A 23,967-nucleotide genomic window follows, 5' to 3' on the forward strand; every position below is an offset into this window, starting at 1 on the left:
GACTCTGCCCTGTGATTGGTGGTTGAACTTCAATCTGCTGCTTTTGCCTAATTCAAGATGGCAGCACCTGGTGCAGATTTAAATTAAATCTTGTGTGTTACAATAGTAGATATGTCGGCTGTAGCTGAACAGATGGAGGCAAATTACAGTTCTTGTGCTTTATTAGATCAGATTGACGGCTTCACTGAATGAATTGGAATGATATTGACCCGACTGACACAGAAATGAATGAAGCTGTATTCAGGATCTCAGATCCTGCTGGTCTGTAATACTGTTCATTCACCAATCAGAGTCTTTAACCCGCCCCCTGACTTTTGATGGATGAAGTTGACACATTTATTTGTTTAGCTGCAGCAAGTTACGCAATGGATAATTAAAAGTATATATAAATGATGAAATTAGATTATAAATAGATAAATAAAAGTGTGAATAAATAATTATATAATAATAATAATTTAAATAAATAAATAAACATAAATTCAACTTATATTTAATGTCTCATTTAATTTGTGATTCATTTATTTATGGTGACAATTATTATGAAATAATATTTATTTATTTTATTTATTTAAGCATTATATAATTATTTATGTATTTATATATTTAGTTTCAGCCCTTAAAACCCTCCATATAAAACCTCCATAACTAGGAGCAAAACATGTCAACCAGACACAACACACACATCTTAAAAAAGAAACAATGGAAGAATTACTTTTTGGATTAAATTAATACATAATAATTTTTTTTTTTAAATGAAGTAGCTGGTGTTTAGTCCAGTGGTTCCCAACCTGTAGGATTCAGACCCCCCAAAGGGTCAGAAAGGAAAGAAAAGAGAAAAACTAAATGTTCTGCTGCTGTGTTTATTTGTTTTTTCTAGCTTCATATTTGCTTTTCAGTGAAATATTGTATAATTTTACCTCTCTGGACCCACTAGCAATTCTATAAATGAAACCATCTGAAAAGTAAAGAGGTCCCAACTAGATGCTGCTTTTTGGTCACAGGGGTCACAAGCCAAACAGGTTGAGGAGCACTGGTTTGATCTTTAACACTGCATTGGATTTTATAAATATGATTTTTTCAAAATGTAAAATCACAATCTGTAAACTAACTACAATAAAAAAATCAATCAATCAAATAAATGGACTGGAGTAAAATGTAGTGGAGCATAAAGTAGCATAAGTGACGGAGTCATTTTGTGCAAAACTGCATTTAAAAGTTGATGTGAAGCTTATATGAGTCTTCAGCAGTCTGAGTTAGTCATATCAAGTGGATATCTGACACATTTACAGTCTTTTTAGCTAAAAATTCCCTCTTTGTGTTTCCTCTGACAGTGTTTCCCTGTTGAGCTGTGGTGGAAGAATAGTAACAAAAAGAGGAACTTTGGCACTAAAAAGACTGTAATGTTGAAAGATATCTACTTGATTTGACTCATTTGGACGCTGAAGCTTCATATTAGCGTCAGATAAACATTTAAATACATTTTTGCACAGAAGGAGGACTGTGGATTCACTTCCATTGTAAATGCATTATGAAGGGATCTTCTAATGGTCAGTATGAACAGGAGGAATGATTACAGCAAGAAAAACATGTTTCAATGTTCATTTGGGCTCCATTTGGACTATTTTAACACACATCTGTTAAATTGTGTCCTTGTCCTGAGAGGAGAGAGAGGTCAGCGGTTTCCATCTGTGATTTTGACCAAATGTTTTTTCTATCTCTCTAATATTTAACGACGTGAAAACATGAAAATAAATTAACAGGTTAAATCTCCCCCTCTGTCTCCACATCAGTCCTGTAGTATAAATATAAACAGGTCTATATTCACCTGTAGACACATGAAGTCAAAGCTGTTCTCCAGCGGCTGTCCGGCTGGGCGGAGCCGTATTTAGGGTCTCAGACAGCGGGGAGAGCAGCGGCTTATCTCCGCCTCCTCCACAGGCTGATTCAGGCAGGAAAACCTGAAAAGTGTTGGGACACAGTAATAAAAACACTGTGCTGAACTACTGACGATCAGTTTACTTCAACTGTTAACGTTACTCCACACACTCAAACTCAACTGCAAAATGGCGGAAAATGTTACAGCCGTTAGTTGAGAGTTCACTTTTAAATCCAAACGACACTTTTAACAACCAAACGACAGATTTCTGCTGTTTGTAGAAGAACTAATCTAAGAGTAGTTAATAATAACAACATGAACAAAGAGCCATTAATGTGTAAAACATTGGAAACTGTCGGTTACATTACCTTTAGATGGAGAAAAGAATCTGCGTCACGATGTCAGATAAAGTAGCCTAAAAGTAAAAGCAAATGTCACCAGGAAATATGAGGGAATAGAGGAGGTGTTCCAGATAAATGATTGATTTTGGGTACATCCGTTGGTATTTCCCTTTATTTGTCATGTCCTAAAAGCCGGGTCATGACACTATATTCTGTCACATTTAGTGACCCGCAGCAGGTGTTACACTATAGTCTGCTATGGCAAGTCGTTAACATTTAATCGAACCACAGTCCTATCTGTAATTACATTTTATATATCCATAATAGTGTTTTTCCTAGTCAAAACTGTATTCTCATTAGTCTGAATGATAATTAAAGAGATCCACAATAACATTCTTACTAGTAGAAATTGTATTTCAAGATACCGACAACGTTGATTGTCTAGTCAAAAATAAATTTAAGATACATTTAACAGCTAGACTGGATATGCATCGTAGATATCTAATTCAATTCTTCCTAGTCAAAATGAACCTTTCAGATATTCACAATGACATTTTTCCGAGGACAAATTACATCACTTTTGCCATTCATGTGTAGGCTATTGGGCTCTCAACTTCAGATATCCACAATTACATTTTTGATATCCATAATGAACATTCTGGATATCTGCAACAGAATTCTTAATAGCTTTCAAGTTTCATCAGAAGTCATTAATAACATAATCAAGCACATAGAGTTTAATCAGGAAAGTAGTTTAAAAACACGCACACAACCATTTGCTGCATAGAAACTGAGTACAATTAGCTGATAATTAGCCTGATCAGCCACCGTTAGTAATCAATACAACACACATTATTAGACTGTAAATCATTAATCAAACCAATAACTAACAGCAGTCACATCATTCAACTATATTACTATACTTTATTACTACTATGACACATGTAGGCATTCACCAATCTAGAGAACCCCACACAGAAATGACACCTCCTTAGGGCAACTTAATACTGCACTGCAGCTGCAAAAAAAGAAGCTAATTTCACTCTTCATCACCTCGGCATCAGTCAGGCTGACCATCCTGTGCTTCCCCTCCAGCTGGGAACACTTGGCCTCAGTGAGACTGTGGGCATCTCCTGGGTTCACCTTGAAGATACAGTGAGAAGCTGCCTCATGAAGAAGGAATACAGCTCGTGGCTCTCGGTGGTGACAACTGTTGTCCAGATGAACCATGAGCTGTCCCCACTCCTGAGATAAAGAAATATAATCTGCTTTATTTTAATTAACATTATTTTCGTATATTCTTCATGTTGTAAACAGTTTTCATGATGTTATCATTGTGTATAACACCTATCATGGGGGGGGAGTGCTGTCCTTCACTGCTGCTTTGTGAAGGACTGACTTCCCTGGCTGCCAAGAACTGCAGGCCTGCAACTCCTATGTTGCTCAAGCACAGACATTAATACACACATAACATGATATTCAACACAGGGGGCAAGTGGTGAGATGGCATTAATGTAGTCTGTTGTATCTCTGTGATATGTGCAAAACGGGACAAATAAATGGTTTGTGGGTAAGATAAAGATAAAATTCTAACCATAGTCGTCCCTACAGCTGGCTGGTGGCTACAGCCTGACTATGGGAGGATGAGAAAATCGCAGTTCAAATCCATTCACTATAAGCCTGTTTTACCAATGTTTTGTGATTTTTTTATGGCACATAGATAACAGTCCAAAATTGTGTAAAAAAAGCATAGTTTTTAGTTAAATAACATCAAATTTTCTTGGGGGAAGAAACACTCGAACCAAAACTCCTGTGAACCTTTGATCTGGTTATTTTATTTGACCACTGCAGGTCCAAATGTTTAATCATTAATAGCATCCGAAAACAACAACAATCATATCAGCAAAATGACGCAGAACAAGAAGAAATGCTGCCAGTTTTCTATTGAACACCTTAACTATGGATACATATCCTTCTGCTTTTTCCCAGTAGCCTCAGACTTTTTTCCTTGGTAGGCTGCTATTGTTTTCCGTTGGAACAATTAATAAGGCATCTGGATAATGGATGGGGAGGCACTGGCCCAAAAAAGGTTGAGTACCTTTACCGCCAACAAATGTCAGTTCCTGTGCTTTGTTAGATCAGATTGAGGGCTTCGCTATCCAATAGATATGGACTATCTATTTAACCAGAGGATGTGGTCACAAAATTAAAATTGAAATATAACACAAAACATGCACAGAAATATACCATGATATTAAAATTTTCTCAAGATGTCAGTTAAAAACATTTAAAATTATCCAAAACTTAATGGCGCTGACTCTCACTGTGATCCAGAACAGAAAGTAAAACAGCCACATTTTCCTTGTTCTCAGTTTGGCTTAAATACAAGTAAGACACATAAGTTCACAATGATTCTGTTGATATTTAAACATATTTCAAGTATATAGAGATTAAAAATTTATTCAGAAAGTGGAAAAGTTGGAAAGTTTGCTGCTGACAGCAACTGAGAGTAAAGCTGACAATGAAAGGTGAAATGAGGGCAAGGTCCATGGATGTTTTTATAAGAGCTCTTATATTACATCCACGGCAAGATCAAGGAAACTATAAATGTTTTGTAGTGTCTTTGGGCAAGGTCGTGTCTAGGTCTAGATGGTTACCTTAGATTTGCAAATCTCTCGCGAGATTTGTACGTGTTGTTTTTTCATTGTGTGCGTTGTACAAAATAATTATGTTTTATGATATGACAACGCTGTGGTTAACTTCTGGTTAGGTTCAGGCACAAAATACACTTGGTTAGGGACAGTAAAAAAAAAAAATCACGATTCGGGATCACTCTCGCGAGATCTTTTGCAAATCCAGGGTTACCGTCTAGACACCTGATGAGCCGCCGTCATTTCATATTTTATTACTGTATGTTTCAGTCACTCTGTAACTGTCATAAAGGGAGAAGCTTGATTTCCTTAAGACAGCGGTGCTTCGATTTACTGGTGCCTTTAAAATAAAAACATTCAGAAATTTGAGCGGAGCAGAAGAAAAAATAAATAAATAAAAAACTTCCTTCTGCATGCGGTTGCCTGGCAACTGGTCCCAGCCGATAAACCGTCTGGCACATAACTCCCATGGATGTATTATAAGAGGTCTTATAATACATCATACACTGATAATTCCTCATAAAATGGCAAATTGCCGTTTTATACTGTTTTTTCTTTCTTCAACAGATTAAACAAACAGCATATATCATGTTAGTGAGTGAGCTTTAGAGGTGTTTAGTAAGTGGACTTTTGTTTTCTTTTTGTTGATAATTGGGCAGAACCAGGCTTTAAGTATTTATGCCAAGCTAATTAACTAACTGGCTCCTTGAGGTGGCTTCATATTCACCAAACATATTTAACAGTTATATCAACACCCCAAGATAAAGTTTAAAAGACAGGCTCACATTTCATGTCTGTCTTAAGACAACAGTCAGGAGCCCAAATGAACACTGAAACATGTTTTTCTTGCTGTAATCATTCCTCATGTTCATACTGACCATTAGAAGATCCCTTCATAATCCACTTACAGTGTAAGTGATGGGGGACAAAACTATAGATTTTCAGACTTCAAACTACTTGAGTGGTATTAATGTGATGGAGTAGAATTACAACCATCAGAGAGAGGAAAACAGTGGAACTTTGCTACTACAATTCACCAAAACCCTGCAAACAATGACGTCTACTTGTTTGCTTAAGAGGCAGCAACTTTAACCAAACCAAACAAACTTATCACTATACCTCCAAAGACCTTTAGTACAAGCTCCCATTTGTGACAGCCTGACTCATGCACACAGGTTGTAGGAGGACAACAGCTTGTTCTTTAATACTTCTACAAGACTAATCTGGACATAGTTAAAATAAACTGTCAACTGTGTATTTTCACTTTTAATCAGTTAGTAAGTGCACAAAAAATATTTTTGATCTATAATCACTGTTGTAAATTTCAACTGAATTCACACTGGAAACCTCACTTGGTGTTGTGAAGTGCAGCCTCACAGAGCTGCTTAACTGTAGACTCTAACCAGCCTTCCTTCTTGAATTAATGATCAGTTTCTTATAATTTAATAGTAGTTTTGATATCTGTATTACATTCATGACATTTTTTTAAATCTCATCTCATTCATTGCACTTACATAAAAAGGTTTTTTTTTCTTTTTTTGTCAGAAGCTGAATTGTGTTTTTTGCTTTCCAGTACATGTAAACACATCCATGTATTACTCAAGCATGGTTTATTGAAATTACCCTGTGACTGTAATAGGAGAAGTAAGATGAGTGGATGCAACATCCTGACAGTCTGAAAATTGAAAAGAAAGATTTGTACTTATTAAGATTATACAAATCAAAGATACAATAAGTCTTCACTTAGTGGAAAATGACAGAGTGAAGAAATCTACAAACAAATACAGTAATAATGTTTATAAAGATTATTGCTTTGCTTCTTCTGTTTCTCTAGATTTCTTCTTTGCTTTCTCAGGGCGTGTTGTCAAGTGTGACTTCCTGTTTGACTAAACCACAGAGGAAATTAGAGCTTGTTTGAGAAGAACTAGTCCTGCAAGTATCACTGGTAAGTACGTGACAAAACATACATGTTGGAATTCTGATATGCTTGCATTATTACATCCAGTTTTCAGAGTGATGCGCCACAGCTTCTCTCCACCAACCATAAAACCAACATACAGTTCTGAAAGTCCATGTCTAAAATATACTGGAAGTCTAACTTGTGTTGTTTACATTTTCTTCTATTATTTTGGTTTGTTTTGTCTTGTGTTTTGAAGTTCGTCGTTTTAGGGATTTCATATTGAAAAAGCTGCAAATGTGGAGGGTACCCTCTTGATTTTATCTAACTCAGGCTATTGAACCTTCATTTTAGTCTAAGTTGAATTTAACAATGCATTTTTTCATAAAACAGGAACTGAGTAATTGACTCCCATCATTTACATTTAAGTCTGACAGTATTTCAGGGCAAATATGAACAGGAGGAACAATTAGAGACCAACAACTATTTCAATGTACATACGAGCCTTAAGAATTATTGTCACACCAGCTGTTTGATGTGATGAAATTGGACCATTTTAACTACAAATATTGAGTTGCCACAAAGTGAAATGTGACGATGGGAAAAAAATAAAGTTAATCCCCAAAGTTGGAAATGTGAGATTTTCACTCAACAACAACAACAATAAGAGTCTAATCTTCACTTTGAGCAGCTACAACCTTTAAACACTGCTTTCATGTTAACACATCAGTAATTTCACACAACTATTATTTAAAATAACTTTTGACATTTAGATTAATTTTAACAGTCTTCTCTCCATGGTTTAAAGTTTATTATTAACAAATGCAGTGAAATAGTGAATTAAGATATGTTTTATTGTGTCATTGACATACTGTAGGTAAGAAAAATAGTATTTCTTCCACATCTGTTAAATATTTCTTACTCTTATCTTTAAGTTGCACTTTTGAAGGTGGTTTTCACTTTTAAGGTCAAAGGGGTTCATCATTTCCTATAAAAGGTTTGTATAAATATACAATCATTCTTTTAAATGTATGAAAAATCCAACATTTTTAAGTCCAATTTAAATAGACTATAATGATATAATGCCTTATAAACAACAGAGAATTTGTTTTTGAATGCAAAAAATGGTCTGCACATTGTTTTACCAGTCTTATTCTTTTAATTACTGTGGACAGAAGAACCTTGATTTCTCTCAAAAAAAAGACACTGATTGAATGTAAAGATTTAAAATCCTATCATATCCTGTTGCTGTCTGTATTTTTAATCTGACCCGGTTTAAATTCTGATTTACTGACATTCAGTGAGCCACTGGGCCTCAGAAAATTAACCTGCACCTGAGATCCATTTCTACTTGACCAGAAGGACCAAAGGTTGAGGTGAGATCTTCTTCTTCTATGCCGTGTTCTTTAAATGCTGGAGGTTTCCTATTGTTTTGTACTCGACATTCTTGGGAGTGCAATTGTCACAGCTTGAGATTAATCCCAACTCAGTTTATTCAGGAAGGTTTTGTGTTCATATCATGAGTGATTGAACGGCTCAAGTGGACTTTATTCCTTGAGCTAGTTTCATCAGAATCACCCCTTAAATCCTGGAAGAAAACGGTTCACATCAGCTTATTTGCTTTCCTCTTATTCAGCCTTCTGTACCTTTTATTGTGTTTCCAGACTATTTTAGGATTGTTGCATGTGTAAAGTGATGACAGGTTGGCTTAAAAACAAACATCACATACACCAAGGACTGCATGCACTGCCTAGGCTATTGTACCTTACATGTGTACATGTATAAAACCAGATGGACAGTACTGATCTGTTACTCAAGCATTAACATTTTCCTCTAATCAGCAATCTGGAGTTTGATTCTAAAATTTCTTCTACAGTTTGTTTTGTTGCGTGTTACTGAACTTGACCACAAAGGATCTAAAGTTTGATTTTTAGCATCTTTTATAACAAAGATTCCAGTGACCAATGATATTCTATTTCACACATAACCAAGCTGGATTTTCTCTGAGGTTTTTAAAGGCGCTCTGAATCCTGCAGTGTACCATTTCTATTAAACAATTTGTACCATGAAGAAGAAATCACTATATATTTTGATTTAAGGACTCTACAGCTGTCGGAGGACCTGTGCTGGTGATGTGATGATATTATAAAATGTAAATATATAGTTATATAAAGTGGTAACTTTAGAACGTCCTTGAGTAACTAAACTAATATTCAACCAGGATTTAGATTCTTACAGATAGTGAACCTCTGCTAATGAATGCGCTTTGATACGGATTGAATGAATGAGGAAATGAAACAGTGTGTCTGGTTCTGTAAGAGGGAGGAGACGGAGAGAAACTCAGGGTTTGTTGAAGAAAACCTGCCAGCGAGCAGGTTAGCTTCACAGAGTCAGTTACTGCAGTAACTGACACCAAGTTTAAGTTAGCTCTCTTTCTGAAACTGAAAACCCAGAGTTTCCCTCATTTCACTAAACCTGCTTTCTGAAACACGCCCCTGTACTACAAAGTAAGTTCAACATACTCAGGATATCTTTTCGTCATCTGGCTTCACTGAGCCTAACATTGTCCTTCCAGATAACCAGTAGCTGCTATCAACTAGCTCAGTCAACTCGGGGTTTTCCAATTACGAGCACGTTCATGTGAAAGAAGCGGGTTGTTAATTACAAGCAACATCATCAGACCCATGAATGAGGTATATATACACATTTTTTTTTAATTAAAAAGTAAAGCCAGACTGTTTCTGTTACTGAAGCAAAGAGTGGGAAAGTAGTTAATGACTGATGAGGTCTATCTGACTGAAATGTTGCATTTGTAATCATGGAGCCAATTAACAGTGTGTGGATTATTATTATTATTTTTTTTTTTTTTTTAAGATGAAGACAAGCATTCAATTTATTTCCAACTATCATCACATGGTTGTCTCATGTTATTCTGAGCTGCAGTGAAGGAATCAGAGGTTAAAATCATCCACACTGTCAGCTGTCACTCCAGGGATAAAATAAACTTCACACAATTAAAATGCAGATGATCCCATCTTTGATAATGTACTCTGAGGTGACCCAATACAGAAGAATAATAAACTCAAAGCTCATCATTTAGTCATTTAATGCCTGTTAGAACATGTTTTGTAAGATGCATTAATACATTAAATGTGTTACAGCAGGTATTTGTTGGTGTGATAACTTGTGGAGAGCCCTTTAATTCAAAACTCTACATCACCTATCCAGTCATCCTGCACTGCCACCCAGTGGACGACACCAATTGGACAGAAATTCAATCACCTCTCTTGAATCGGAAGTAAAGAGAGAAAGGCCAAAACAAACTTTGGAAATAAGCAAAAGTCTAAGGCAGAGGAAATTGGTATTATTAATGTTAATGTGTGCCCTCCAGTCTGTTGGTCAGTTGAACCATCATGGATAATCCCAGAACCTGAAGTCAATCTATGCACACTGAATAATAACAAAAGATAGAGATCAGGAGAAATAGTCAAGGAAGTTAAGTCTCATCTGCAACAAGGATGGAGTTCATATTTACAGAATAAAGACATATGAAGTTACTTTGGAGTAATCATTCCTGAATTAAGAATTAAAAACAGACGTATCAGATGTCAGTATTCACAGCAGAGATGTTGGCAATATTAATGTGCACTTTGGTGGATAGAGGACAATATAACAGACAACTCAGTCATATGCAGTGATTCAGGTGCAGCTTTAACTACAATAAGAGAAATCAAATCCAAGTCCAGACCTGATATACTGGCAGAGATTTATCAAACATTGTACAGAATTCACAAAGCAGATTGTTAGAAGAAAATCTTATTTTGTCTGCCCCTTACTCAAAACATAAAACAATAGATGGTCTGTTAATTACAATTACTTAACCACCAATACTTACAGTAACATGTGAAAAATCTAAATATACATTTAGAAATTTTCTTGAACTTTCAATTCATTATCCACATACAGAGCCACAGCCCTCCTGTTGGTCCCATTGATATAATACAGCTAGAGAGCAGGAAATCTTTCACAGAGGCCAGAATTCATCACATCCAAACTGCTTTATTTTGATGTAGTCTATCAAAAACTAAGCTTACATTTCAAAGCTTGTGAGGGCTCAACAAAGTTAATTTTTAACAGTAACGTTACCTGCAAGCACCTGTTCAGACTCCTTGTCTGTAGAGAACAGTAACTTCTTATCTTGAAAAACAAAACATTTCTCAACAAACTCCTGTCTTTTCCATGTGCTCTGAGCTGGTAGCTTCTCCAGCTTCATACATGGGGCACACCGGGCCCAGGTGTGTCTCATCCTGCTAATCAGCCTGTCCCCAGGTACCTGCCCCTAAATTTTGAGTGCACACCTGTTCTCATCTTTATGGTAAATGCATTGAATAACAATAACTTGTGTTTCTGTTGGGGAGAGGTACAGAGGTTAACAGTTTAAAGTGTTTACATGTCAGCTGATGAAACATGTTTGTTTGACTGTGTCTACAGTATGATGAAGCAAATACAAATACAATGTAGTAGAGAAATGTGTTTTAACAAAAGGCTTTTTACAAAAACTGTCTTATTTTTATCAAGTTGTTGATTTTTTGATGTGTTACAGATAAACTTTGATGAAGCCGTTGTGTCATCCCTGTATATATATATATATATGTATATATATATATATATATATATATATATATATATATATATATATATATATTTATGTTGGCACAGCTGGATCAGCTCTACAGTCTAAATAATAACAGGGTTGTTTACCACTGTCAGCACAATTAGTTTTCAATTGATGTCCTCCAACATCAGATATCAGAATGTGATATATCGGTGTCTGCATGTTACTGCTAAAAATGAGCTGTTTGACAAGCATCAACATATTTATAACCATTAATCCACAGTTTGTAAGTGGACTGTTCAGACACTGAGTGACCAGGAGACATTTCTACTGGCAGCAAGTTCTCATTTTTTAAGTATTTGCATTTATTTTTGTACTTCAGACAGTTGTGACCACTGAGCCCTGGTCAGATGATGGTGATGAAGATATTCAATGATGATAGTCACACTATTACTATTACTTTTACCTGAACCCTGGTGTTCATCCTCTTGTGTTGGCACTAAGCTCGCTTTGCTCTCAGTTCATGTAGGTTCACTAATAGACACAGAAACTAAACCAAAATACTTTAAGGATGAGAGTTATCCTTCATACAGTACATAGTGTATGTGATGGTTTTCTATGCTCCACCTTTTTGTGTGTGTGTGAACCAGGTGGTGGAATAAGACATGTTTTGCCTTTCATAATACTTTTTTCTCTCACATCCTGTTGACAGATGTTGTTGATCAGTGCATGAATTTACTACTCATTCATATAAGAGTTTATCTTGTGTGTGCATTTAGTCTGGCTGCTCTACTCTTTCCTGACCATCACAGTGTCAGTGTCAGAACAACCACTATGATCTTGGAGCACAGCTGAAGTCACTCAGTCAAGCCCCTACAGTCTGGGGTTCCCCTCCCACACTGCACATGTTTGAATATAATTACTACACATGTAATCATGTTTAATTTCCACTGTTCATGTTGGAACATTAATACTTTTATTAATATAAAACCTCGTCTGGGCACCACCTTCTACAAATAACCTTTAGTGTCTGGAGGAAACATTAAAGCTTGAATTTAAGCTTCTTCTCCAAGCAGTGACCTCTGTTTACTGTTGCTCAAAGAAATCACACAACATCTTAGGATAAATGAAAACATTTATTTTTATTTATTAAAAGCTAAACATCTTGACACACAAAGCATAAAGTAATAAATAAAAATAATGATAATAAAAATAAAACAATATTGTTGAGAAATAGTGGCTTGAAGTGTGACTCCAGGCTAACGTATCGCAATGGGGAATGCTGAGGGAAAATTATCACTTATTAGAAATGGTAATTCAAACTGGGATTTTGTAAAAAAAAAAAAAAAAAAAGCAAAGTGGTACAGTACAATATCTCAGTGCAGGTTTGCAGTATTTGGAGATTTTTAGTAATCTTCAAAGGCTTTTGATATAAACCCTATGGAAAACAAGCCTACAGGATGGTTTAATCGTATCGTCTACTCCCCTCTATATAAACACAATGTTAGATTTCCCATAAAGAGGCCAAAGTAGAGCCAAACCTATTGAAATCCAAAAATAAAAAATATTCTCCAAACACAAAAAATAAATGAATTTCCAGTTAAAGTAAGGTATTGCACAACTGTCTTCTTGAAGTCTTTGAAATCCTCTTTGGTGCTCACAACAACACACGTCTGACCCTGCGTCTGGTCTTTGTCATCAGGTTGATTTGGATCTTCGCTGTGGAAAATAAGAACATTAAACAATTGAATTTTCCATGTGATGTTTCAGGAGTCTTTTTAAAAAGGAAGTTACAGTACATTATAGCTAAGATTCTTTATTAGTTGTTCATTGTCCACAAGAAGCAGCATGGAAAGAACTAGATAATTTCTGCTGAAGATGCAAAAAGGGGAAATTTCTCTACAGGCTAGCATACAATTCACCATCTTGTAGGAATAACATTACCAGTGATAAATGAATAATTCATGAATATTTCGTTGGGTTTAAATAGAGCAGTTCTTTCAAGGAAATTCCTCTGGGCATCAACAGCTACTTTAAACTCACCACAACTAACTAAACTCTGATAGCGGTCTCTATTTCACACACAATTAGTTCCAAATTGCATAATTATTTCCAGACAACCTTAAAGAAATTGAAGTTTATCATTTTTTTCTCTTATCACAATATGTAAAGCATAACTCAACCTTCAAAGTCCAGCTCGTAGTAGTTTCTGTTCACTGTGAAGGGCATTTTGCTGTTGGGGTTTTGCTGGTACTTCCTCTCGATTTCATCGCTGTTTACTGAACATTCAGTTGTGCCCCTCTGCAGAAAAAAGGCCATTCAAATCATAATAATGCTGAAATGTATTTATTATTCACAGACAAATAAAGTTTCTCAGCTAAATATGAAGTCCACTCTGCAGATAACTTACCTTGTATATGAACTCATACCATGTCCCACTGACTCCCTCAAACTGCCATTGTGGTTTGGTGCCTGCTTGATGAAATAGAGCAACATGAAACATTTAAAAACACTAACAGTGATTATTATTTTATTTTTAAGGGGCATCAAAGCTGCACTAATCTATATTTTTATATGAATAATGTATCAAATGACTGTGTGATGTGAAAGATATCGATCATAATGACAAACCTATAAAGAATTCTGCAGTTACTCTCAGCTCTAGAGCTTTTTTCGCCTCTTTTAGTTCATTGTTGTTTTTTCTTAAAAGCTCTGATAAACCTTCTATATGCTACCTGCCCAGCAGGTACTGTAACAGCAGACAAAGTTAGTGATGACTCAGTGAATAAAGTGGAACATTTAGCTGAATATTTTTCTCATTAGTTGGTGGAGACCAAAAGAAAAGTTAAATAGAGAGTGAATATTGTACTTACAATCACTAACAACAGCAGATAATCCATACAGCAGCTTTAAGTAATCTAACTTAACATTTATCAGCTCTGTACTGCTGAACAACATTCAGGTACAGCAACACTGCTGTCTGCTGTAAAATGAATTAAGAATGTAATACTGTAGTTATTTTTCTTCATAAATAAGAGTCTAAAACCTCTAAATGTTTATTTCATTAACTTCTGTTCTTTTTATCCAACGGACAAGCCTCTTATATAACCCATTCCCTTTCCAAACCTTTATTTTTACAATAGGAAGGATTTTTCCTATTTTCCCATAATCACCTCCGGGGTGTTTCAGCCGACAGTTGGATCCGTTGGGACAGTTTCCTTTCAGGGCGAACTCGCAAACATGTCTGTAGTGGCAACTGTCACCTTTCCAACAGCCACCTTCATTGTAATTCCTGCAAGGCTTCCTCTACACACACAGATACAACTTAATAAAAATACAGAAGTTTTTTTTATCAGTGGAAAGATAAAAAGTTTGTATAAATACTGTATTAAAGTGGGTTTAATCTCCACTTCTCATGACTCAGCATCTTCTCTGTCCAGAAACACACCTGATCGTTGGTTTCTACATGAGAAGGAGACAAAGAAGAAAACATATCACATGTTCAGATGTTTGGTGGATATTTAACAAAGATGATGGAGGTGTTGATATCTTCAGATATAACTTAAAAGCTCTTTAGCCTGGCTTTAGATTAAGAATGATTTATAGACATTATTCACTCTACTATTTTATTCACTTATTTTATTGTATTAATGCTGTAAAATTATATTCTAGTTTTTATTTCACTCTATTTCATTATTATTATAACTTTAAATCTATTTTATTTTATTACATGTTAATAATTTTTATTTCTTGTGTGCATTATTCTCAATTGTTTTTACTGTTCACTGTCTGCCTTAAGGCCTTAATATACTCCCAAGCAGACGCGTATACAGAGAGCACTTTTTGTAAAGTGAGACATTGTGATTTAACATTGAAAATAAACTTCTTTATTTGGCCTTCAATAGATTACAACTGGTTACAATAATATTTCTCTCACCAGTTTCATTGCTGGGATCTACTGACTCAGCAGTTTCCAGGTCCTGGGTGGATGTTTCAGGGACATCTGGACTTGTTGTTGACCTCTCTGTCAAACGATAAAGGAACTATCATGACTACAACACACCTGTAACAGTCATGCAATCTCTTGTTCATGACTGTTCATAAATATTAAAATAGTTAAAGAAAATGTATTTGTTTTACACTTCAGGAGGATTTATAGTTGTGCCAAGTGAATACAGCATGAAGCAAGTTGAAGAAAGTCTCAGTTATCTTCTTTTTTAGTAGTCGTGTTAATATCGCACTTTAAAAGTAGGTGACTGGTTCAGCGTCTGTGATGTTGCCACTACAGGTGAGGACACAGTAGGTCATCTCAGACTCACACGATAAGGAGATGGTGGGTTTAGAGACAGGAGCTGATAGACAATCAAACAAAAACATTTCCTTTGAATTTAGGGCAGTTTTTTATAAACTAAGACAAACTTCACACACAATTCCTCCACTTACAGATAACCAGGAGTTGAGTCTTGCTGGTGACTTTGTTGTTGATCTCTACTGTGTAGCTGCCGCTGTCGTCTGGAGTCAGTCCTGTGATCGTCAGCGCTCCAGTTAAAGTGTTCAGTATACAACGATCTGCAAAATGCACAATTTTAGCTTCTAAACAGGGATTTTGTTGGTCACTCATGAGTGGGCAGCTGGAGAAATATGCACTTTAAAACACTAAACAGCTGATTTTCATACATAAAAAGTCTAGTTTTGATTTCCCACAGAAAAGCAAGTGAATCCCTTTTTTATAACCTGAATTCTTTTCATTTATCCATTGATAATTATGTAATTAAGGTATTTAATTGGGTTTTACAGAGATAATGAATTAATAAATCTTTGGATTGCAACATCCTCAGATATTTAGGGATAATCTGCACAATTTAAGGGCTTGTTGACCAAAACACATGAAAGTGATACCTTATTTAACAGTATATTTTTAATGGGCCTTAACATTTTAATAAAGGTGAAAATTCAGGGTCTGCAGTAATTGTATTTCAAATTTAATGGGTTATACTCCTTAAAATAAACTCAATTCATGCAGAAAACACATTCAAAACCCCTCGATTATAATATAATCCATTCATTTAGCCAAAATCTGGGATAAACTCATTAAATACTGTAAAAGAATTCCTAAAAATATAATTAATTTCCAACTGAAAAATATTTCAGACTCCCAATTTAAACCAAAATTTCAACCTAAATGTATCAAAAACTTCAAACTAATGTATAAAATCATTGATCTCTGGCTACCAAACACCTTGATTTAGATTAAAGTGGTACCTTTGAAGTGTTGGTAGGAGAAAGTCCCGCCTCTGTACCACCCCACAGCAACATTAGCTCCATGTTTCTACACTATGCTCTTGATGGGATTCACCACAGAGGCTGGTGTGAGATCAGCTATGTCACCTATTTTCCTGTAGAGTGGTTCTGCTGTAAAATAAAATAAAATAAAATAAAAACAAGTGAATGCAAGTTTCTCTGTTTAAAGTCGAGATGAAATGAAAAATGTCTTTTTAACCCTTTTAGATCACATCCCCGGTCATATTGTGCACCTATTTAACAATATATACCAAATAAATTAATAAATAAATAAATAAATAAATAAAAAATCAATTTCTTTGTATTCTTATATCAAAATCCAATCAATTTCTTCCTGTAAAACAAAATATGATGTGTGCTTATGCAGCCTTGAACCAACCAGTTTAAACAGATATTATAATGACATCCACCCATCAATCTTCAACTTTTAGCATCACAGAGCTAAGATTCATTATGACATGCCCACCTTTCAATGTTAAATAAATAACATTCACTTACATAGAAACTGAGTCTCTCCTGATTGAATTACCATTACCACCTTCTGTATTTCCATCTTCAGGTTCCTTTATTATATAATTAATGCTCTGACCTGTAACTAAACCTGTGCAAGTATTTGTGGTCATGGATCTATAACAAGCCATTCAAAGAGCTGATGAGACCTTTTACCAAAAGGTAGGCGACTCTGAAATAACAATAATAATAATAAACTGACTTCATGGAAGCTATACCTCTGCTATAATTAAATAAGTTTGCAAGAAAAGTGTGCTACACAGAAATGTTCAAATTAAATAAGAACAGCAAAAATAATTATGATTATTATGATATGCTAATGTATTTTATGATTTGGGGATGATAACAAGGTTGATGACTGATGCAGTAAGAAAACAATGTTTTGTTGATGTGCAATCAGAGATATCAGAAACATAGATGAGAGAACAGTGCAACGTCAACAACAGCACAAGCAGCACTTCTATGTGGAAGTAATAGGCATGTGATTAACAAGTGCAGATATTCTACAGTATTTGTATTTATCTCTTATCTGGATTAAACAAGTGGCATGTTCATATCAGCAGCAGCTGTAATAATTATAACCCAACAGCTACAGATTGTTTGGGGAAGGGGTGAGGACTGATGGGGCCCCAGGCAGAAGATCCCAAGGGGCCCATCTGACCAACTTTTGTTGGCATTATGTTCCCCAGAACACCTGTTAAATAATCAGATATTAATCAAAAAGCATTTATGGAATCTAAACATTTTTATTTTGACACATTTATATTAACAGCAAAAATCAAACGTAATAAACTCCTAAAAACACATAGTTTAATATTAATGAAATAAGATGAAATAAGAAATGTAAACAACTTAAAAGTATAAAGTAAAAAGGTACCAAATAAATATAAATAACAAGTGCAAATGAATTCAAAGCTAACTCTAAATGTTCTTTCTCTTCCCACAGTATGACATCAGCGCTCATCAACATCTAGCTTAAACATTTTTCACACTAATGTTAGCAGAAAAAACATATATAATAATCTTCTTATCTGACTACTTAACAGTAATAAATACATTTAGTTATGGATGGTGGTGTTGCTGTTGCTAAAGTGCTGGAGATGGTGGAAGTTGATGGACCTGAAAAAATAACGCGGAACATTTTGTCATGATGATTTTTAGAAAAGCATGACGTATCTCATCAACACCATTAGGATGCAATGAACTCACATTCATCAGGATCAGGACCTGGAGGGGGACTGGTTCCCTGTTTTTGTTGATAGGAACTTCACCAATGTTCCTGTGGAGAGATAAAGAAATGGCTACTCTATGATACTAAGCAGCAATATTCACAAAGTATATTCAGAATGAGTTCATAAGAATTCCTGAAATTAATCTTAAATATTTCTTATGGCCTTATTAATTTATTTTATAAATTTATATTTTTTGATTAATTCCATTTGATTTACTTAACTTTAATCAGTTTCACAGGCTGGCTTCACAAGCCTTTCCAAAGCTAAAACTATTTATTTAGTTTACATTACATTTTAATCAGTCTCATGTAATCTCAAGGTAAATAGCTAACAAGCTAAACTCTGTTAGCTCGCTAGATAGCATTAGTCAAGTTCTTACCAACTCCTAAAACGTTAGCTAGCTAGCTTGCATGTTACATGACATCATATATCTTTGCTAACTAACTTTTTGGCTTCCCATTTACTATTATCAATCATCATTTATTATTATTCATTATTATATGCTCCACTAACCACTGTCCTGCTTTCTTTTCTCTTCTTTCTCTTTCTTCACTCCCGGACGGATAATTCCTCTATTTCACTCTATTTTGCGTAACGTTAGTAAACGCAAACAGTAATCACCTGGATGTGACGCTGCTCACAGAAACGCCGATGAGATGGGCCCCTTAGGTTGAATTTCCTCGTACTGGTTGTCAATGAAATGATTCCCATCAAATGAGACAGTGACAGACAGAGCCAAACACCCGCCCCACAGCAAGGTGGGAGCCGGTGAGGCGGCAGACATTTTGGCGTGGCATCTGTGGTGGCCAGTCAGATTGTAGGGGTGGCACTGGCTACCCCGGCCACCCATTTAAAACTGCGCATTTAAATGACAATTCCTGTGCTTTGTTAGATCAGATTGAGGGCATACCTGAATAAATTGGAATGATATCAGCACAGAAATTAATGAAGCTGCATTCATGATCCTTGCAGATACACTGCAGCAACTGAAGCTGCAGGCTGACCAATCAGAGGCTTTAACCACAACATGCACGTCGCGCACACAGCGGCAGCTGCTGCACACACACATACACTGTAATAACTTTCTGTAAAAATACGGCCAAATCCTAACAGTAAAGTACTGTTCTTTCTAAATACGGTAAAACACTGTAAATGTTGATGCTTTCTGAAGCCAAAACCAAGAACAGACATTAACAGTAGGCTACTGTAAGATTTGATGGTAAAATACAGTATTTTCATTTTCGCTGCTGCAGTAATGGAGGGGCAGAAGCCACATGCGACCATCGACATCATATAATCATTGTTCATCCTCCTTTGTGGAATTAAACCAAAAGATCAGTAACATCTTACTGAGAAAACAGAATTCTCTATTTAAATAGATTCTCCCTCTCCTGCTGGACTGACCATGAGAACAAGCAATAAACCACTTCTGATTCATGTATTGATTAGTTTTAGTTGATCACACAAGCGTCAAGTCTATGAAATGTTAGAAATAATGAAAAAGGCCCGTCACTAGTTCCCAGAGTTGACAGCCATGTTTATTTAGTCTGAGTACAGTCCAAAAGATATTCAACTGACACAAGCGGTGGAAGAAGTGCTCAGATCCTTTACTTAAGTACACTATACAGTAATACTCCATTACAAGTAAAAGTCCTGCATGAAAAATCCTACTTAAGTAAAAGTACATAAGTATTATGAGCTTGATGTAGTTAAAGTATTGCAGTAAAAGTACATAAGTATTATGAGCTTGATGTAGTTAAAGTATTGCAGTAAAAGTAGTGGTTTGGTCCCTCTGACTGATATATTATTATATATGACATCATTAGATAATTAATACTGAAGCATCAGTGTTAGAGCAGCATGTTACTGTTGTAGCTGCTGGAGGTGGAGCTAGTTTCAACTACTTTATATACAGTTAACTAGTTTAGTCCAGTGGTTCCCAACCTATGGGCTGGGGCCCCTCCAAAGGGTCACCAGATAAATCTGAGGGGTCGTGAGATGATTAATGGGAGAGGAAAGAAGAAAAAACAAAGTTCTGATACACAAAGCTGAACACTGAATTTATAAAAAATGGGGAAAAATTAGAACAAGAGGTTAACACATTTTTCATCGAAGGTTGAGATAACATTAAAAAAAAGAAAAGATACAATTTTTCCCACAAATGAATCACTTGGAGACATAAAAACTTGGATGAAAACCAATTAGCGTTATTATACAATCTTTGTATCGCTGAAGCTTTCAAACTATGATCAAGCAATGAAAGACATTCAACCTAAACCACCATTTTCATGTGTATAATATAAGTAATTATATATTATACAAATATACAAATAATTCCAAGTAAGACTACAATAGTGAGAAATGATTCAGGAGTCAATATAGTGCACCACTGTCAATCTATGTAACCTTGCTGTTGAGACTTTATACACATTTATACATTACATATACTATATGTGAGTGAATAGTTGGTAAAAGGTTTTGCTTTCTTATAAATCAAACATTTGTAGTGTATCATGATTTATTTACTCATACAGAATGTGTGGAGTTGCTGTTATGTGAAACCACATAGAGAGATATTTCTTAATCCAGTTTATTCTGACAAGCAACTCAAAGTCTAAAGCTTTTAAACCAACTTTTAACTAGCTGGGATTTAAAATATAGTAGGTTTTATTTCTCCACATGAAATTAAAATTTATAGACCATTTTACTGTCTTTGGGATCATAATAATAAAGATGTTATAACAGAGTATTTCAACTTTCTCCCCTTATTCTTACAGTATACATGGAGTGAGTAGTGATGTAATATAAAATGATTCTGTAGTGGGAGCATTATTTGATAGAGGATGTTGGTCTATTAAAATACGCTACCCCTGAAATCTTAAATAAAGATGTTATAATAGAATATCAAAATATGATCCCCATATTCTTAAAGTACACTTACCTCTGTTTGTAACCAAAAAACATAAATAAAGATGTCATACTGTGAGAACAAGGCAAGTTTATTCGTACAGTACATTTTAACAAGACAATTCAAAGTTTTTTACATAGAACATAAAAAGCATCAAGAAAAGAAACAAAACACAAGTGCTGACATCATCATCATCATCATCATCGTCATCATCATCATCATCAGCAGCAGCAGCTTGTAACAACATTTAAAAACCTGAGACATTTTCCATTATAAGAATAAAATTGTTCTCTTCCAGAGACTCAACACATCCTGCTGAGTCCATTTTTTACAATTTACAATTTCATTTAGCAGACGCTTTTATATAAAGCGACGTACATCTGAGAGCTGATACAACACAAACAAGGATCTAGTCAGGAGAGAACAACACCAGTTAAGTACCATGAAACTAAGTTTGAGTCCAATAGGATGTAGATGCCAACAGGCAGTGCACAGAGGCAATACATAGAGTGCATAGAAGCAGATTTTTTGTTTAATTGTTTTGTTTTTTTCTCTTCCTTCAGTTCATCAAGTGCAGAGGTGTTTGTGAAAGAGCTGGGTCTTCAGTCTTTTCTTAAAGGTTGAGAGGGACTCTGCAGATTGAACAGAGTTTGGTATCTCATTCCACCACCGAGGAACTACAGAAGACAAGAGTCTAGTAGTGACTTAGAGCCCTGTTGTGGTACCAGGCGCCTTTCATTGGCAGAGCATAGAGAGCAGGAGGGAGTGTAGACCTGAATGAGAGAGTTCAGGTAGGTGGGAGCCGATTAAGTTGCAGTTTTGTAAGCGAGTGTCAGGGTTTTGAATTTGATGCGGGAGCCAGTGGAGGGACATGAACAGCAGGGTGACGTGTGCTGTTTTGGGCTGGTTGAAAACCAGACGTGCCGCCAACTTAATAAATTAATTTAGAGATGCACAACCACAAACCTCCACCTGGCTGCAGGTATTTCACACAGTCCTGCTCACAGCTGTCAACATTTAACACTGTTTGTAGTCACATCTGTTGGGAAGGATCAGCCCAAAGCAGTTACATTCAGTGATGAAACCCTGAACTTCTGTCCTGACAGACAACAAATCTGTTGTTTGGTATAATCCTGCAGGGTTTTTTTTAGAAAAAACAAACCCGAAGTACTTCAGCTTTGGGCCTCATCTTCTGGATCTGCTGGCTGTTCATCCATCAGCAGCGTGTTTCAGCGTTATCAGGAATCATTGCTGACTCCTCTGTAAAATGATAAAAGAACTATCAGAATTACAATACATCTAATACATGCAGGTCACACAGAGTTTTAGTTTACTGCTGTTGCTCTTGTAACTTTTGGCATCATTCTGACTGGATACAATAATATTTCTCTCACCAGTTTCATTACTGGGATCTTGGGTCACAACAGATGTCGGGTCCTGGGTGGATGGGTTTTCGACAGGTGGAAGCATTTCTGACATCTCTGTGACATGAATAAAGAATTGTTACAACCATGATGCATCTATCACACAGTGAATCCATATTAGAAGTTTTTTAACTGCTGTTATTCAAACAAATGTTGGTCAGATATGTCTTTGTCAGTATTTAGTTGCAAATAAATCTATTTGTCAGAATACATGTTTTAATTTTATCTGTTAAAACTAACAGCAGTATGATTGATGACTGTAAAACTTCATTTGTCTGTTAGGAAAACATCACATTACTAAATCATCAAGTAACAATGTGTCCAATTTGACTTTTTAAAAAAAAAAAAAATTGATGATTAAGCTTTTATGCATCCCTTAGTGATCTCCAATGGAAAAGGCACAAAAAACACACACATGCGTGTGTATTACAATACGAAAATCTAAAAGTTTTAATCCAGTTTTTTGTTGTTGTTTTGTTGTTTGTTCCTCTTGTCTTGTCCTGTGTCATGTGTCTTTGTGTTAATCACTCATTTTGCACAATCAATTTTTTAAAAAGCACAAAAAACAGCTTCTCGTCTGGAAAAAAAATAGTTGTTTAATTGTTTTGTCAAATTTTATTTATTTATTGGTATTATTAGTTACATGATCTATCTTGTTATATTGTTACTGACTTATAATTTGATTGTGGAACTGCTATGTATGTGTAAAAAATATGTCTGTCATTCCCCTGCTCTGCTTTATAAATAGAAAATAATAATCTGTCACAGTGCAAGAAGAGATAAAGAAGTCCTGTAATTTCATTTATCTTAGATTTGAGGGACACATCAGCAACATCACTAAAGTAGTTTTCTTCCACCTCTGACACATCACACAAGTTCACCCATTTCTAACACAGTCAGATGCAGAAATTCTCATTCATGGTCATTCAGGTCTTGTATTCTGTACTATTAAAAAGATCCAACAAGTCCAAAATGCAGCTGCTACAATTCTTCTGATTCACTGGTTTACGGTTTCATTCAAGTCAAACTACAAACTGCTACCTATTACCTCCTGACCTGTCAAAACTTCTCAGACCTCACATTCCCCCACGTACACTCACATCACAGGATGCAGGTTATCTCATTATTCCAAAGATTACACCATTCACATTTTATTTAAGTAATAACTTATTGGGCATTCTATTCTTTTATTGATTATTGATTAGTATCAGT

General features: G+C 35.4%; 1 protein-coding gene and 1 long non-coding RNA gene across 22 annotated transcripts in view; both read right to left on the reverse strand.

Moving 5' to 3' along the window:
- LOC121892294 overlaps positions 1 to 23,967 on the reverse strand; it is a 343,857-nt gene that overhangs the window by 95,974 nt on the left and 223,916 nt on the right. For 2 of the 19 annotated variants that reach the window (XM_042405262.1, XM_042405267.1), the window contains exon 1: positions 1,826 to 2,160. The exons of 16 other annotated variants lie outside the window; for them this stretch is intronic. The gene's annotated coding sequence lies outside the window, so the exon portion shown is untranslated. Of the gene's footprint in view, positions 1 to 1,825; positions 2,161 to 23,967 lie in introns of those variants that run through there. One more of the 19 variants, XM_042405268.1, reaches the window with a different exon arrangement.
- LOC121892297 lies at positions 14,609 to 19,485 on the reverse strand. Of its 3 annotated transcripts, none has more exons than XR_006094369.1 (9): positions 18,937 to 19,485; positions 18,401 to 18,470; positions 18,248 to 18,310; positions 16,643 to 16,792; positions 15,824 to 15,949; positions 15,521 to 15,662; positions 15,318 to 15,404; positions 14,829 to 14,842; positions 14,609 to 14,686 (listed from the first exon to the last, which is right to left on the reverse strand). It is a non-coding gene; the product is annotated as an uncharacterized LOC121892297 (long non-coding RNA). The 3 variants fall into 3 exon arrangements; XR_006094370.1 differs by lacking the exon at positions 15,521 to 15,662 and adding an exon at positions 15,700 to 15,732 and having other exon boundaries at positions 18,937 to 19,483; XR_006094368.1 differs by lacking the exons at positions 14,609 to 14,686; positions 14,829 to 14,842; positions 15,318 to 15,404 and having other exon boundaries at positions 15,641 to 15,732; positions 18,937 to 19,477.

Source organism: Thunnus maccoyii, chromosome 24 (assembly GCF_910596095.1).
Source record: "Thunnus maccoyii chromosome 24, fThuMac1.1, whole genome shotgun sequence".
Lineage (NCBI taxonomy): Eukaryota > Metazoa > Chordata > Actinopteri > Scombriformes > Scombridae > Thunnus > Thunnus maccoyii.